Below are 14067 nucleotides of genomic sequence, written 5' to 3' on the forward strand. Positions count from 1 at the left end.
AATAAGGAACAGAAGCCCACCCTTCCCCTAAAGGATCGGTTTCCAATTGGAAGCCTTCTCCAGTCTGGAATAAATTCAAGCCTTTTAGAAAATCAAAACCAGCCCCAAAGTCTGCATGAATGTGCGGCCCTCATTCCAGCACAGCTGGAAAGGGGCAGATTACGATTTTTCAAAGATGTTTGGATCAGTTCAATTCAAAATCATTGGATTCAGAACATTGTTTCTCAAGAGTACAGAATAGGTTTCAAGGTAAGACCGCCTGTGAGAAGGTTCTTTCTCTCACGCATTCCAATAAACCCAGTAAAGGCTCAGGCTTTTCTGAAATGTGTTTCAGACCTGGAGTCATCTGGGGTAATTGTTCCAGTTCCATATCTGTAACGGGGTCTGGGGTTTTATTCAAATCTCTTCATTGTACCAAAGAAAGAGAATTCTTTCAGACCAGTTCTGGATCTAAAAATTTTGAATCGTTATGTAAGGATACCAACATTCAAAATGGTGACTATAAGGACTATTCTGCCTTTTGTTCAGCAAGGGCATTATATGTTCACAAAAGACTTACAGGATGAATATCTTCATATTCCATTTCATCCAGATCACTATCAGTTCCTGAGATTCTCTTTTCTAGACAAGCATTACCAGTTTGTTGCTCTTCCTTTTGGCCTAGCAACAGCTCCAAGGATCTTCTCAAAGGTTCTCGGTGCCCTTCTCTCTGTAATCAGAGAGCGGGGTATTGCTGTGTTTCCTTATTTGGACGATATATTGGTACTTGCTCAGTCTTTACATTCTGCAGAATCTCACACGAATCAACTTGGGTTGTTTCTTCAAAAACATGGTTGGAGGATCAATTTACCAAAAAGTTCCTTGATTCCTCAGACAAGGGTAACCTTTTTGGGATTCCAAATAGATTCAGTATCCATGACTTTGTCTCTAACAGACAAAAGACGTCTGAAATTGGTTTCAGCTTGTCGGAACCTTCAGTCTCAGTCATTCCCTTCAGTAGCTATGTGCATGGAAGTTTTAGGTCTCATGACTGCAGCATCGGACACGATCCCCTTTGCTTGTTTTTACATAAGACCTCTTCAGCTTTGTATGCTGAACCTTTGGTGCAGGGATTATACAAAGATATCACAATTGATATCCTTAAACCTCAATACTCGACTATCTCTGACTTGGTGGTTAAATTACCACCATTTAGTTCAAGGGGCCTCTTTTGTTCGTCTAACCTGGACTGTGATTTCAACAGGTGCGAGTCTTTCAGGTTGGGGAGCTGTCTGGGGATCTCTGACAGTGCAGGGGGTTTGGAAATCTCAAGAGGCGAGATTACCAATCAATATTTTGGAACGATTTTCAGAGCTCTTCAGTTCTGGCCTCTTCTGAAGAGAGAATTGTTTATTTGTTTTAAGACAGACAATGTCACAACCGTGGCGTATGTCCATAATCAAGGTGGGACTCGCAGTCCTCAGGCTATGAAAGAAGTATCTCGGATACTTGCATGGGTGGAATCCAGCTCCTGTCTAATCTCTGCGGTTCATATCCCAGGTATAGACAATTGGGAAGCGAATCATCTCAGTCGACAGACTTTACATCCGGGAGAATGGTCTCTTCACCCAGAGGTGTTTCTTCAGATTGTTCAGATATGGGGGCTTCCAGAAATAGATCTGATGGCTTCTCATCTAAACAGGAAACTTCCCAGGTATCTGTCCAGATCCAGGGATCCTCAGTGGGAAGCAGTGGATGCGTTGTCACTTCCTTGGAATTATCAACCTGCTTATATCTTTCCGCCTCTAGTTCTTCTTCCAAGAGTGATTTCCAAAATCATAATGGAACGTTTGTTTGTTCTGCTGGTGGCTCCAGCATGGCCACACAGGTTTTGGTATGCGGATCTTGTTCGGATATCCAGTTGCCAACCTTGGCCACTTCCGTTAAGGTCAGACCTTCTATCTCAAGGTCCGTTTTTCCATCAGGATCTCAAATCATTAAATTTGAAGGTATGGAGATTGAACGCTTAGTGCTTAGTCATAGAGGTTTCTCTGACTCAGTGATCAATACTATGTTGCAGGCTCGTAAATCTGTATCTAGAAAGATTTATTACCGAGTTTGGAAGACTTACATTTCATGGTGTTCCTCTCATAAGTTCTCTTGGCATTCTTTTAGAATTCCTAGAATTTTACAGTTTCTTCAGGATGGTTTGGATAAGGGTTTGTCCGCAATCTTCCTGACATTCGTTGTTTTGTACAGGCTTTGGTTCGTATCAAGCCTGTCATTAAGTCAATCTCTCCTCCTTGGAGTCTTAATTTGGTTTTGAGAGCTTTACATGCTCCTCCGTTTGAGCCTATGCATTCTCTGGATATAAAGTTACTTTCTTGGAAAGTATTGTTTCCTTTGGCTATCTCTTCTGCTAGAAGAGTTTCTGAATTATCTGCTCTTTCTTGTGAATCTCCTTTTCTGATTTTTCATCAGGATAAGGCGGTTTTGCGGACTTCATTTAAATTTTTACCTAAGGTTGTGAATTCCAACAACATTAGTAGAGAAATTGTTGTCCCTTCGTTGTGACCTAATCCTAAGTATTCTTTGGAAAGATCTTTGCATTCTTTGGATGTGGTAAGAGCTTTGAAATATTATGTTGAAGCTACTAAAGTTTTCAGAAAGACTTCTAGTCTATTTGTTATCTTTTCTGGTCCTAAGAAAGGTCAGAAAGCTTCTGCTATTTCTTTGGCTTCTTGGTTAAAACTTTTGATTCATCATTCTTATGTGGAGTCGGGTAAATCCCCGCCTCAGAGGATTACGGCTCATTCTACTAGGTCAGTTTCTACTTCCTGGGCTTTTAAGAATGAAGCTTCTGTTGATCAGATTTGCAAAGCAGCAACTTGGTCTTCTTTGCATACTTTTACTAAATTCTACCAGTTTGATGTTTTTTCTTCTTCTGAAGCAGTTTTTGGTAGAAAAGTTCTTCAGGCAGCTGTTTCAGTTTGATTCTTCTGCTTATAATTTCATTTTTTTTCATTATAAGAATAAAACTTTTTGATTTGGGTTGTGGATTCTTTTTTCAGCGGAATTGGCTGTCTTTATTTTTATCCCTCCCTCTCTAGTGACTCTTGCGTGGAGTTCCACATCTTGGGTATTTGCTATCCCATATATCACTAGCTCATGGACTCTTGCCAATTACATGAAAGAAAACATAATTTATGTAAGAACTTACCTGATAAATTCATTTCTTTCATATTGGCAAGAGTCCATGAGGCCCACCCTTCTTATGGTGGTTATGATTTTTTTGTATAAAGCACAATTATTCCAATTCCTTGTTGATGCTTTCGCTCTTTTCTTATCACCACACTTCTTGGCTATTCGTTAAACTGAATTGTGGGTGTGGTGGGGGGGGGGTGTATTTATAGGCATTTTGAGGTTTGGGAAACTTTGCCCCTCCTGGTAGGAATGTATATCCCATACATCACTAGCTCATGGACTCTTGCCAATATGAAAGAAATGAATTTATTAGGTAAGTTCTTAAATAAATTATGTTTTTTTGCAGCAGGGGCAGTGGGATTGTTGACAAGGAGGTTGAAACCCCAAAAATGTCGACAAGGATGTCTGAGGAGAGGAAATGAAGTAGCTAGGATGCAAAATGATGTAGAAATTGAGTTGAGGAGCCAGGGGGGCAATATATAACTGCAACACGTAGAGAAAGAGAGGAGAGAATAAGCAAATCATGTGGGTTTGTATTTGTTGAAAGGTGCAGCAAGAGGAAAGGTGTGGCTGAAATGGAGATCCCCATGTGAAAGTGCAGGAGGGGTAGGTGTGTCGTAGGGAGAGAGACAGGTTTCTGTGAGAGCCAGATGGTTGAGAGAATAGGAGATGAAGAGGCCGTGGGTAGAAGTGAACATGTTGCACACAGAGCAAGAGTTCCAGAGTGCACAAGGTGGTGTTGGTTTTAGATTCAAAAAGAGCTTGGATAAGGATTCCAAAGTACTGGTGTTTGTGGCGTAATGCAAGGCATACATGGGTGAGTAATAAGATGTGAGATACAGATTGCAGTATTGAGAGTTTCCTTGGAATGTGGAGCAGGGGGGAGAGAGAGTAAGTTTAGAAATGTGAGAAATTCATGAGAGCAGAAGTGAGGTGAGAATAAAAGGGACGGGCTAATATATGTAGTAGATGGTGAGGGGGAAGGAGTAAATGAAGAGTACTTGCCTAGCATCTTGTCACTTGTCCAATCCTTGTTCAATTCTTGTATAATTCTTAGCTTAACTGCCTCACTTACAAAATGTTAATTTCAGAACTGTGAACATATGCTATTGTGAAATTGCACACTTCCAAAGCAATGCACCCCCTTTGCAATGCACAGCCCAAGCTAGTGTTAAATATATAGGCAGAGCAGTCAGCTAGGTCCACTAAATGTATTACTTCAGACCTGAGAAAGGAAGGAATTCTTCTGAAAGTCTATATATACATATGTATGTATGTATATATATATATATATATATATATATATATATATATATATATATATATATATATATATATGTGTGTGTGTATATATGTATATTTATATGTGTATATATATATATATATATATATATATATATATCTCTCAAAATCAGAGATAAACACTCATTGGACTTTGATTAAAATAAAACTTCACATTTATTATTCACAAATTAAAAGCAAGGCATAACGTTTCAGAACCTCATAGGGCCCTTTATCAAATGCAAACAAATCACAGAACAATCTTACCTAAAGTCACCTCCCCAAACCTCACCTTATATACCCACGTGTAAATATCAACTAACACATAATCATCTACAGCTGGTTCACTTCAGCGCCCTCTGCGCTGTAAGGAGTGTGTATTGTGGGCCGGTGGCGTCTAAGTGACGTCATTGGCCTAATGCTGGTCGCTCACCAATTGTGTGTATTGGCTTCCACGTTCCTTTTGACAGCTGTCAAAAATAGCAACATTGCTTAAGAACACATACACGGCAGAACATAGATGTATCATGTAAAAAACAAACATGAGTAAGTGATTAAAAACAGGGTAAAAAGACCTGTACTATGGCTGACATATTCAACTACCTAAAGGTGCTTATACTTCATATGTCTCTAGGAATATGGTTAGAAACTGTTATTAGTTAGAACATACTGAGGTGCCTTAACGAATAATCACAGTCCAAGATCAGTGGAGAGAACAATTTCTATTGGATAAGTCTGGTCAGTACAGCGTACTGGTATATATCAATAACAAAATTGGATAAGGGATTTCTTGAGGGGACCCATATCACAATATATCTTGGTTCATTATTTGTATAACTAATCAACTTAGAAGATACCCAAAGTGCAGAAACATAGCTGTTTAAGTTTTAATGTCTGCCAAAGAACGGAGTGAAATCCAATATCATATTAAGGCCGTTAGGGGCCACTGTATCCAGCATAAATATCCATTTGGATTCCATGCACAGCAGTTTCTGGGCTCTATTACCCCCCCCCCCCTCCGTAGAGGTGGTATATGGTCAATCAGCATAGTCCTTATTAGACTTGATAAATTATGTTTGTGACGTGCAAAGTGGTGAGCCACCGGTTGATCCAAGTCACCCTTTTCTATGGCCTCCCTGATGGCAAACCTATGATTGGCCATGCGTTCGCGAAAGGTAGTTGTAGTTTTCCCAACGTAAACTAGGAAACATGGGCAAATGAGTAAGTAGATCACAAAAGAACTGGTGCATGTCAATCTATGATTGATTTTGTATCTTTTAATGCAATGGGGATGTTGAAATGTTAATTAATTTTGCATACTATGGCATGTGGTGCAATCACCACATCTGAAGCATCCCAGCTTTGTGGGTTTAAGCCAACTTGATTTATGGTAGCAATGTATAGGATCAGTATCCACCAGAATATCCTTTAAATTGCTGGCACGACGATATGCCATCCTTGGAGGTTGCATCTTTTGAAATGGAAGGCCTCTGTCATTCTTAATCAGTTCCCAGCGATCTCTCATCGCCATACGCATCATGTTGTATGTTGTATCATAGGTGGTGATGAAATTCAACCTTTCATCATTAGGGGTTTCCATGACTTTATCCTTCAACAGGTCATCTTGTCTTTTAGTGAGAACTCTAGTTCTGGTTTCATATACCAGTTTTGGGTCATACCCACGAGCAATCAATTTCTTCTCCATTATGTCCATCTGGTCCAACATGTATGGCAACCTCAGTATTATTCCTGACCACCCGAGTGAGTTGAGAGGATATGACCCCTCTTCTGGGTGACAACTGTGGGATTCCAATAAGGAATTTCTATCTGTGATTTTAGAAAATAAGGATGTGCCCAAATGACACTGGGAATCTGAACATATTTTAAAGATATTGAGATCCAGAAAGTTTATTTACTCAGTGGAAAATTCCATTTTTAATTTTATTGGTGAAGCAAGATTATTTAATTCCTGTACATATAACTGTAAATCTATTACACTCCCCCGCCACACCAAGAACACGTCATCGATGTAGCGGGTGTAGTGTATCACATTCTGGTGTAAATGTGGTTTCATAACAAATTCTTCATACCATGCCATATACAAATTGGCGTATGCCGGGGCCATGTTAGAACCCATGGCAGTTCCCGAGGTTTGCAAGTAGAAGTCGGACTTAAATCTGAAATAGTTCTTATTTAAACAAAAATCCATCAATTGCAAAATAAATTCTATCGGAGGACCAGTATATGACTCAGATTTTGACAGCATGACCCTAGTCGCCTGGATGCCACCTGCATGTGGAATACAGGTGTATAGGCTTTCCACATCCATGGTGACAATGATATATTTTTGTTCTATCCCATTAGCTACTTTTAGTGTCTTAATCAAAGTCGCAGAGTCTTTAAAATAGGCAAAAGTATCTTTCACAGTAGATTGCAAAAAATAATCTATAAAAATTGCTATATTAGAACAAAGTGAATCACGAGCGGAGACAATATGTCTACTGGGGGGATTCATAAGGGTCTTGTGAACCTTGGGTAGCAAATAAATAAACTATATCTTAGGGTATGGAGTAGTTAAAAAATGTAATTCTGAATCATTAATATGTCCAGCTTCTAAAGCAAACCTCAGGAACCGATCTATGTTGATTTTAAACAAACTTGTGGGATTACTCTTCTGTTTAATGTATACACCCGTGTCAGTTGTCTAATTGCCTCTAACCTATAGTCACTGTAATCCATAATGACAATACCACCACCCTTGTCAGCTGGACGAATGATGATGGTTGAGGTTGAAAACAATATTTATTTCTTGTTCTTGTGTTGTTGCTTTTTGTTTATAGCCCCCTATCCTGGATGGTCTCTTTCTATGTCTTTTCCTAGTGGTGGTTTGGATGTTGCCCTGGTAGCAACCCCAGAAAAAGAAGGAACTTTCGCAGACCCAATAGCTTGTACATTAGATGGAGTATTATCTCTTGTATTAGTTATATCACTTTCGGAGGAATCCTCTCCACTGCTATCAATAGACTCTAATGGATTCTTAGAACGTAAAGTTCTGCAACGGCGCATAGTAGTTGTAGTATCTTTCCCATATAACCACTTGTAAATGCATCTCTCTCTATAATCAGTGTCTACTGTCGTAAGCTTTTTGTTTTTGAAGGCAATGAGATCAGTCCTATATTTGTTAACTAATGTGTTTATTTTACTGAGCCAATCCTGTGTTTTTTCCCCAGTCAGTATATGATAACTTTGTTGTTTGATTTGATCAATTTCCAAAACCATCTTATTTTTTAATCAATTAACCTCTTCAATAAGACCATAAGATCGTATGAACATTTATTTAAAATAGAGCACCACTTACGGCAGAACTCAGTACTAGATCTCCCCAGGGTGGGTATATTTTTAACTCTAAAACCCCTAGGGATCTGTCTGTTTTTATGGTACCATGATAAATAAACAGTGTGTAGATGGTAGTCTACTTTTCTTTTTCTGAGGTTAAGTAACTTGTGATAGATATTAATAGGGGTGTCACCCCTCAGCTTACTCAAATCGGTCTGGATCCTTATTCGATCAGCGTCCTTATCAGTATGCATAAAAGTGTCAGTACAGTATTGATATTGTCATCTCCCATAGTAGAAAAGAAAGCTGGTATTCCCTCTGTAGTATTCATAGTATAGGTCCACTGACAGCAAAATGTAGATTTAGTGAAAGTAAGAGTTAAAAATCACAACAACATCCAATATTGATAGTAGAATATTAGAAAATATGTAGGGTGCTATAATCCAGTGTTTAAAATATTGATCCAAAAAGATGCACTCCCTATACCAAAAGTCACGAATGCCATGGTGCTATGTAAAAGTTCAGATATCAAAAGCAGAGATAAGCAATCATTGGACTTTGATTGAAATAAAACTTCACATTTATTATTCACAAATAAAAGCAAGGCATAACGTTTCGGAACCTCATAGGTCCCTTTGTCAAATGCAAACCCATCACAGAACAATCTTACCTAAAGTCACCTCCCCAAACCTCACCTTATATACCCACGTGTAAATATCAACTAACATATAATAATCTGCAGCTGGTTCACTTCAGTGCCCTCTGTGTTGTAAGGAGCGTGTATTGTGGGCCGGTAGCGTCTAAGTGACGTCATTGCCTAATGCCGGTCGCTCACAAATTGCGTGTATTTGCTTCCACGTTCCTTTTGACAGCTGACAAAAATAGCAACATCTCTTAAGACCACATACACGGCAGAACCATAACAGTAGTGCCGGATATGAGAGACTTTCAAATGCCTTGCACATCTATTGAACATAACCAGAATTTGACCTTTCCTTACTCAAGAAACTACAAAAATACTAATGAATTTCCTCATTTTGTCACACATTGACTACTAAAATGTACTACTAATTGGCCTTCCCAAAGACCACCTCTACCCCCTAAAATCTATTATGAATTCTGCAGGTAGACTCATCCACCAAAGTCACTGATCTACATCAGCTGCTCCCCTCTGCCTGCCTCTACACTGGCTCCCCATACACTTTAGAATACAATTCAAAGTATTAACCCTAACTTATAAAGCACTCTCTCTCGCCTCCAAGACTTGTCACATATGCTTGAAATTTTTTTTATTGTAGTCCTGTATGGTGATTTTTGCTGGGGGATGTAGCATGAATCACCACTCCAGAGTACACGTTTCCACTTCTCCAGAGTCCAGTGGGGGCAAGCTTTACACCACCCAGCTGACGCTTGGCATTGCGCATGTTGGTGTGAGGTTTGTTTACAGCTGCTAAGCCATGAAAACCCATTTCATGAAGTTGCTGAAGCACAGTTTGTGTGCTGATGTTGCTTCTAGAGGCAGCTTTGAACTCTGTAGTGAGTGATGCAACAGATAAAAGGCGATTTTTATGCACTACACTCAGGGCCATCTTTAATATTGATTGTACCCTGGGCAAACATTTTCTTGCCCCCGATTATTTCCTCTGTGCTTTAGTTCAGATATCCTCAAAATCGGCCTGTTCGGGGGCCCGAGGACAGGTTTGAAAACCAGTATTTTAGAAAAATAGTCTTGCTAGTTAAAACTAGAAGTGTCTGAAAAGTAAGGTTGCCACCCAGCCGGTATTTTACCGTCATGGCCGGTATTTTTAAAAAGTAGGTCAAAGTTAAAAATTAAGAATAAATATAGAAATAAAGATGCTATCATAGAGAAACTTCTTCTGTGTTGGAATCTAAATATAAACCAATGATCATTTAAAATCGGTCCTAACAGCTTTAATTTTTAATATATGCCATATAATTATTTATGCAAATGTATGCTCCTGAGCATGGCTGGAATTTTTTTCCAAAAAAGGTGGCAAGGCAGACAGAACAAGCAGCTGACCGTTCCATAGAGTGTGATCTGGGTTTTCCACCTAAACCTTGGCAAGCATGTGGAATTCATAAAGACTGTATTGTGCTTGTGAAGTGTCTTGTGTGAACTGTTTTGAAGAGACACTTAACCCTAAATACATTTTAGATACTGATGTTAGATGTCTGTGAATGTAGCTAATACACGGAAGATGAACCACAACTTTTGATCAGCTTCCAATATTGCTGCCTAACATGGTAGCTGCCCAGACACGCCCCCAATAATACTGGTATTTAAAAAATAGAGAAGCCGTGTGTGTGTTTATATAGGTACATATATTCACACCAGTGTGTGAGCTACCAATTGCCCTGATAGGAGAGTCCAGAATTGAGAACTCAGTGCCCCTGTCCTTCCTTCCTTTATGTAGAGCTTGTAAGCGAGTACTGGACTTTCTCTGTGTGTTGTATCATTTTATTTTTAATTTTCCCTTTGGGCCTTGCACCAAGGCTTGTCTGGGGTTATCTGCCTGTGACTCTGGAGACAGCACAGCTTCCTGAGAGTGCTATATCACCCAGGGCTGAGCATGTTGCAGGGTCATGGGATGTGTACCCAGTCCAGTCTGAGAGTGCAGTCCCCTTCAGTGTTTTGTATATGTCTAGGGGGATTACATAAGTCTGTGAACCCTGACTTTTTCCCAGTTTGTTTGATTGAGAGCTTGAATTTGCATGGCTGTATTAGAGACCCAGGTTTTGGAAGAGACCTTGACGTGGTACCTGGGCTTGTCCCATTTGGCCAAATGCGGTAACGGACTCTTCCAGTTTTGCTTTTAATCTTAACTGAGAGCTTGTAAGCGAGTGCTGGACTTTCTCTGTGTGTTCGTTTATTGAACCCCATTAAATGTGACCTAGAATGGCCAAACTAAACCCATATTGCTCAAGTTCTTTTCATGGCCCATTTAGAACCTGTCCTCAGGCAGCCTAACTATGCCCTGCTTAGTCCTCATGATCACCTTCTTATTCCCGGGTCCTAAAGTTTTTCTTTGTTTTGTTTTTTTATCTTTAATCTTTGGAGGTCTTGCTTTAGTTTGCCCCTTAATATGTCCATATTATTCACTCTGTGTCACTTGTTTTTCCTCTCATTTCTTTTTTATCTGATGCAAGCTCACAGCTATCCCCTCATTGTTTTCCTGCTTTAACAGAAATGCTATCACTTTAGTTGTACAACTTCTCAAATCCTATTGTTAATGACAGGTTTGCAACATCACTATGCTTTTATCCCTTACTTTTAAAGAAAGCCGAAGGAGTGTAAGTAGAAATCTAAGCTATATGCAAGAAGGGGTAAAAGGATGATAAAGAGAAGTGCATGCTTCAACTTTTTTTGATAGATCTATGGGAGAAAGCTGCACTTTATTCATGACTCCTGGCTCAATGCAGATTCCAAATAACTCTTACAGGCTTTGTAAGTGTTACCCATTATTGCTTATGACTTTTTCCTCTTGAGTTCGCCTTGATTATTTATATACAGTGTCCCATATATATGTGACATGGTCACTCTCCCCCATGTTCTATATACCGTATATTTATATAACGTATTGTAAGCTATGTTTTCATTCTGGGCCTGATGATCAAATGCATGGAAAGAAATCACTTAAAACCTTTAAGTTTGTTTTTTTAACATTAAATTGTAAGGTACAATTCTAAAAAGGAAGCACAACAGCACAGCTGGATTCAAAGCATAGTAAACATTTTTTAGAAAGTGATGCATACACTTATTCACTTACTAGATACAATCAAATGCAAGCTCATAAAAGTGTTAGCAGCCCACACACAGTAATGGAGACACAACTGGGATCCAGAAAGTCACTCAATCAACATTGACGTTAACGTAGAACTGCAGGTATGCCTTGAAGTTAACGGCACGCTACGTGGAGCAGGGCAGGGGAGGAGCAAAGTACTATGCAATGCCGATCAAACGGCATCGCATAGTAAAAATAAATAAGCAAAAAAAAAAAAAGATTTGCGGGCTCAAGGGGCAACTGCTTTGGGCCCCACAACAAAGACTGGGCCCCGGGCAGCTGCACCTTTTGCCCGCGTTAAAGACGGCCCTGACTACACACTTCATACCTTGGCAGCCCTCCCCTGAGTTTGTGTATTCTACCACTTTGTGTCTGGGCTGTAGTTGCTCCTAAACACTTCCACTTCACAACAATAGCACTTACAGTTGACTGTGGCAGATTTAGTTGGGTACAAATTTCACAAACTAACAGTGACATAAGTAACTGAGCTCTTCAGCACGTTCTAATTTACTGACAATGTTTGTCTATTGAGATTTCATGGCTATGTGCTGTTAGCAATGGGTGTGGCTGAAACACCTACATTTAGTAATTCTGACTGTAGAACCCTGTGTACTTTCCCTATATTTATTTACTGGAGATGTCACTGTTTGCCTAGTACCTGCATTTCAACAAACAATGATACCAACAGGTTATTAGTGCTTAGCATTCTGTAATGTGTTGAAGATGTCAAAGAGAGAAAGGAAACATCACATAGGGAAACTCTGTAAGGTGTATGGTATACTGGGTTATGCACTTTTATTTAGGACTTCTATTTTTTTTTTACACAGTATTAATTAGTATTTTTTGCTTATTAGTTTCACTTGATACTTATACATTTTAATGGTACCAACAGGAACAACGTAAATTATTATAGAACAATTGTATGCTCTGTCTAAAGCTAAACAAACCATGGGAGTCATGTCCCTATTACTAAATACTGTACTGTAGGTAGTTATACATTAGTGAAATAATGAAATGCTCAAATATGTTTGAGAACAGTTACAGATTGTTGTGATAACAGATAATAGGAGTCACTTTATGCTTTTCTCTTACCCCCTTATGCGTGAGGTGAAAACAAGCGAGTATAACTCTGTGTGCAATGTTTATTAATTACTAAAACACAATATTATTATTTCTGGTTTGTCTTACCTCTGTTGCTCTCACATGCATCTGCTTGTGAATAAAAAGCCTTCACTAAGACTCCAAGGAAAAGGACATCACGTCTCTGCATTCGCTGGAATTAAAGGGACAGTTTAGTCAAAATTAAACTTTAATGATTCAGATAGGGCATGCAATTTTAAACAACTTTCAACAAACAAATTTACTTTTATCATCAAATTTGTTCTCTTGGTATTCTTTGTTGAAAGCTAAACCTAGGTAGGCTCATATGCTATTTCTAAGCCCTTGAAGACCACCTCTTATCTGCATTTTGACAGGTTTTTTACAGCTAGAGGGCGTTAGTTCATGTGTGCCACATAGATAACATTGTGCTCACGTCCGTGGAGTAATGAGTCAGCACTGATTGCCTAAAATGTAAGTCTGTCAAAAGAACTGAAATAAGGAGGCAGTCTGCAGAAGCTTAGATACCAGGTAATCACAGAGATAAAGAGTATATTACTATTGCCGTGTTGTTTGTGCAAAACTGGGAAATGGGTAATAAAGGGATTATCTATCTTTTTAAACAATAAAAACTTTGGAGTAGACTGACCCTGTAAGAATATGCCTGACAAAATATATATATATATATATATTTACCCATTTTGTGTTGCCGGTAGTATTCTGTAAATATATAATATAAAGGGACAGTATAGTTGAAATTAAACTTTTTTGATTATGACAGACCAATTTTAAACAACTTTTCTGATTACTTATATTAGCAAATTTGCTTTGTACTCTTAGTATCCTTTGTTGAGTATTGCTAGATAGGTTCAGGAGCAGCAGTGCAGTACTGTGAGTTAGCTGATTATTGGCTGCTGCACATATGTTTCTTGTAATTGGCTCTCCATATATATTCAGCTCGTTCTCATTAGTGCATTGTTGCACTTGAACCTACTCTTCAACAAGAGAATGAAGCAAATTTGATAAAATAAACAAAGTTGTTAAAAATGTAATGATTATGATATCAAAATTGTGGGTTACATCATGTCCCTTTAAGGGCACCTTGACAGTAAACATTTTTCTTTCAGCTTTTTAGCCTGGGGATTTTATTCTTCATAAATCAAACTATAGGAGAAAAAGTCAGATTTTTGTGCTTTCTTCCTCAACTGTATGTACCTTTCTAGTGCATGTGAAAAGTGTACAATGAGCTTTAGTGATTGTATTATGGTTCAAATTATTTATTGATTTATGTGACTACTGATTCTTACTTTTAAACATAAATGTATTATATTGAAATTATAGCACCTTGTATTTTTTTATCTTTTCA

The sequence above is a fragment of the Bombina bombina genome, chromosome 1, assembly GCF_027579735.1.
Source record: "Bombina bombina isolate aBomBom1 chromosome 1, aBomBom1.pri, whole genome shotgun sequence".
Lineage (NCBI taxonomy): Eukaryota > Metazoa > Chordata > Amphibia > Anura > Bombinatoridae > Bombina > Bombina bombina.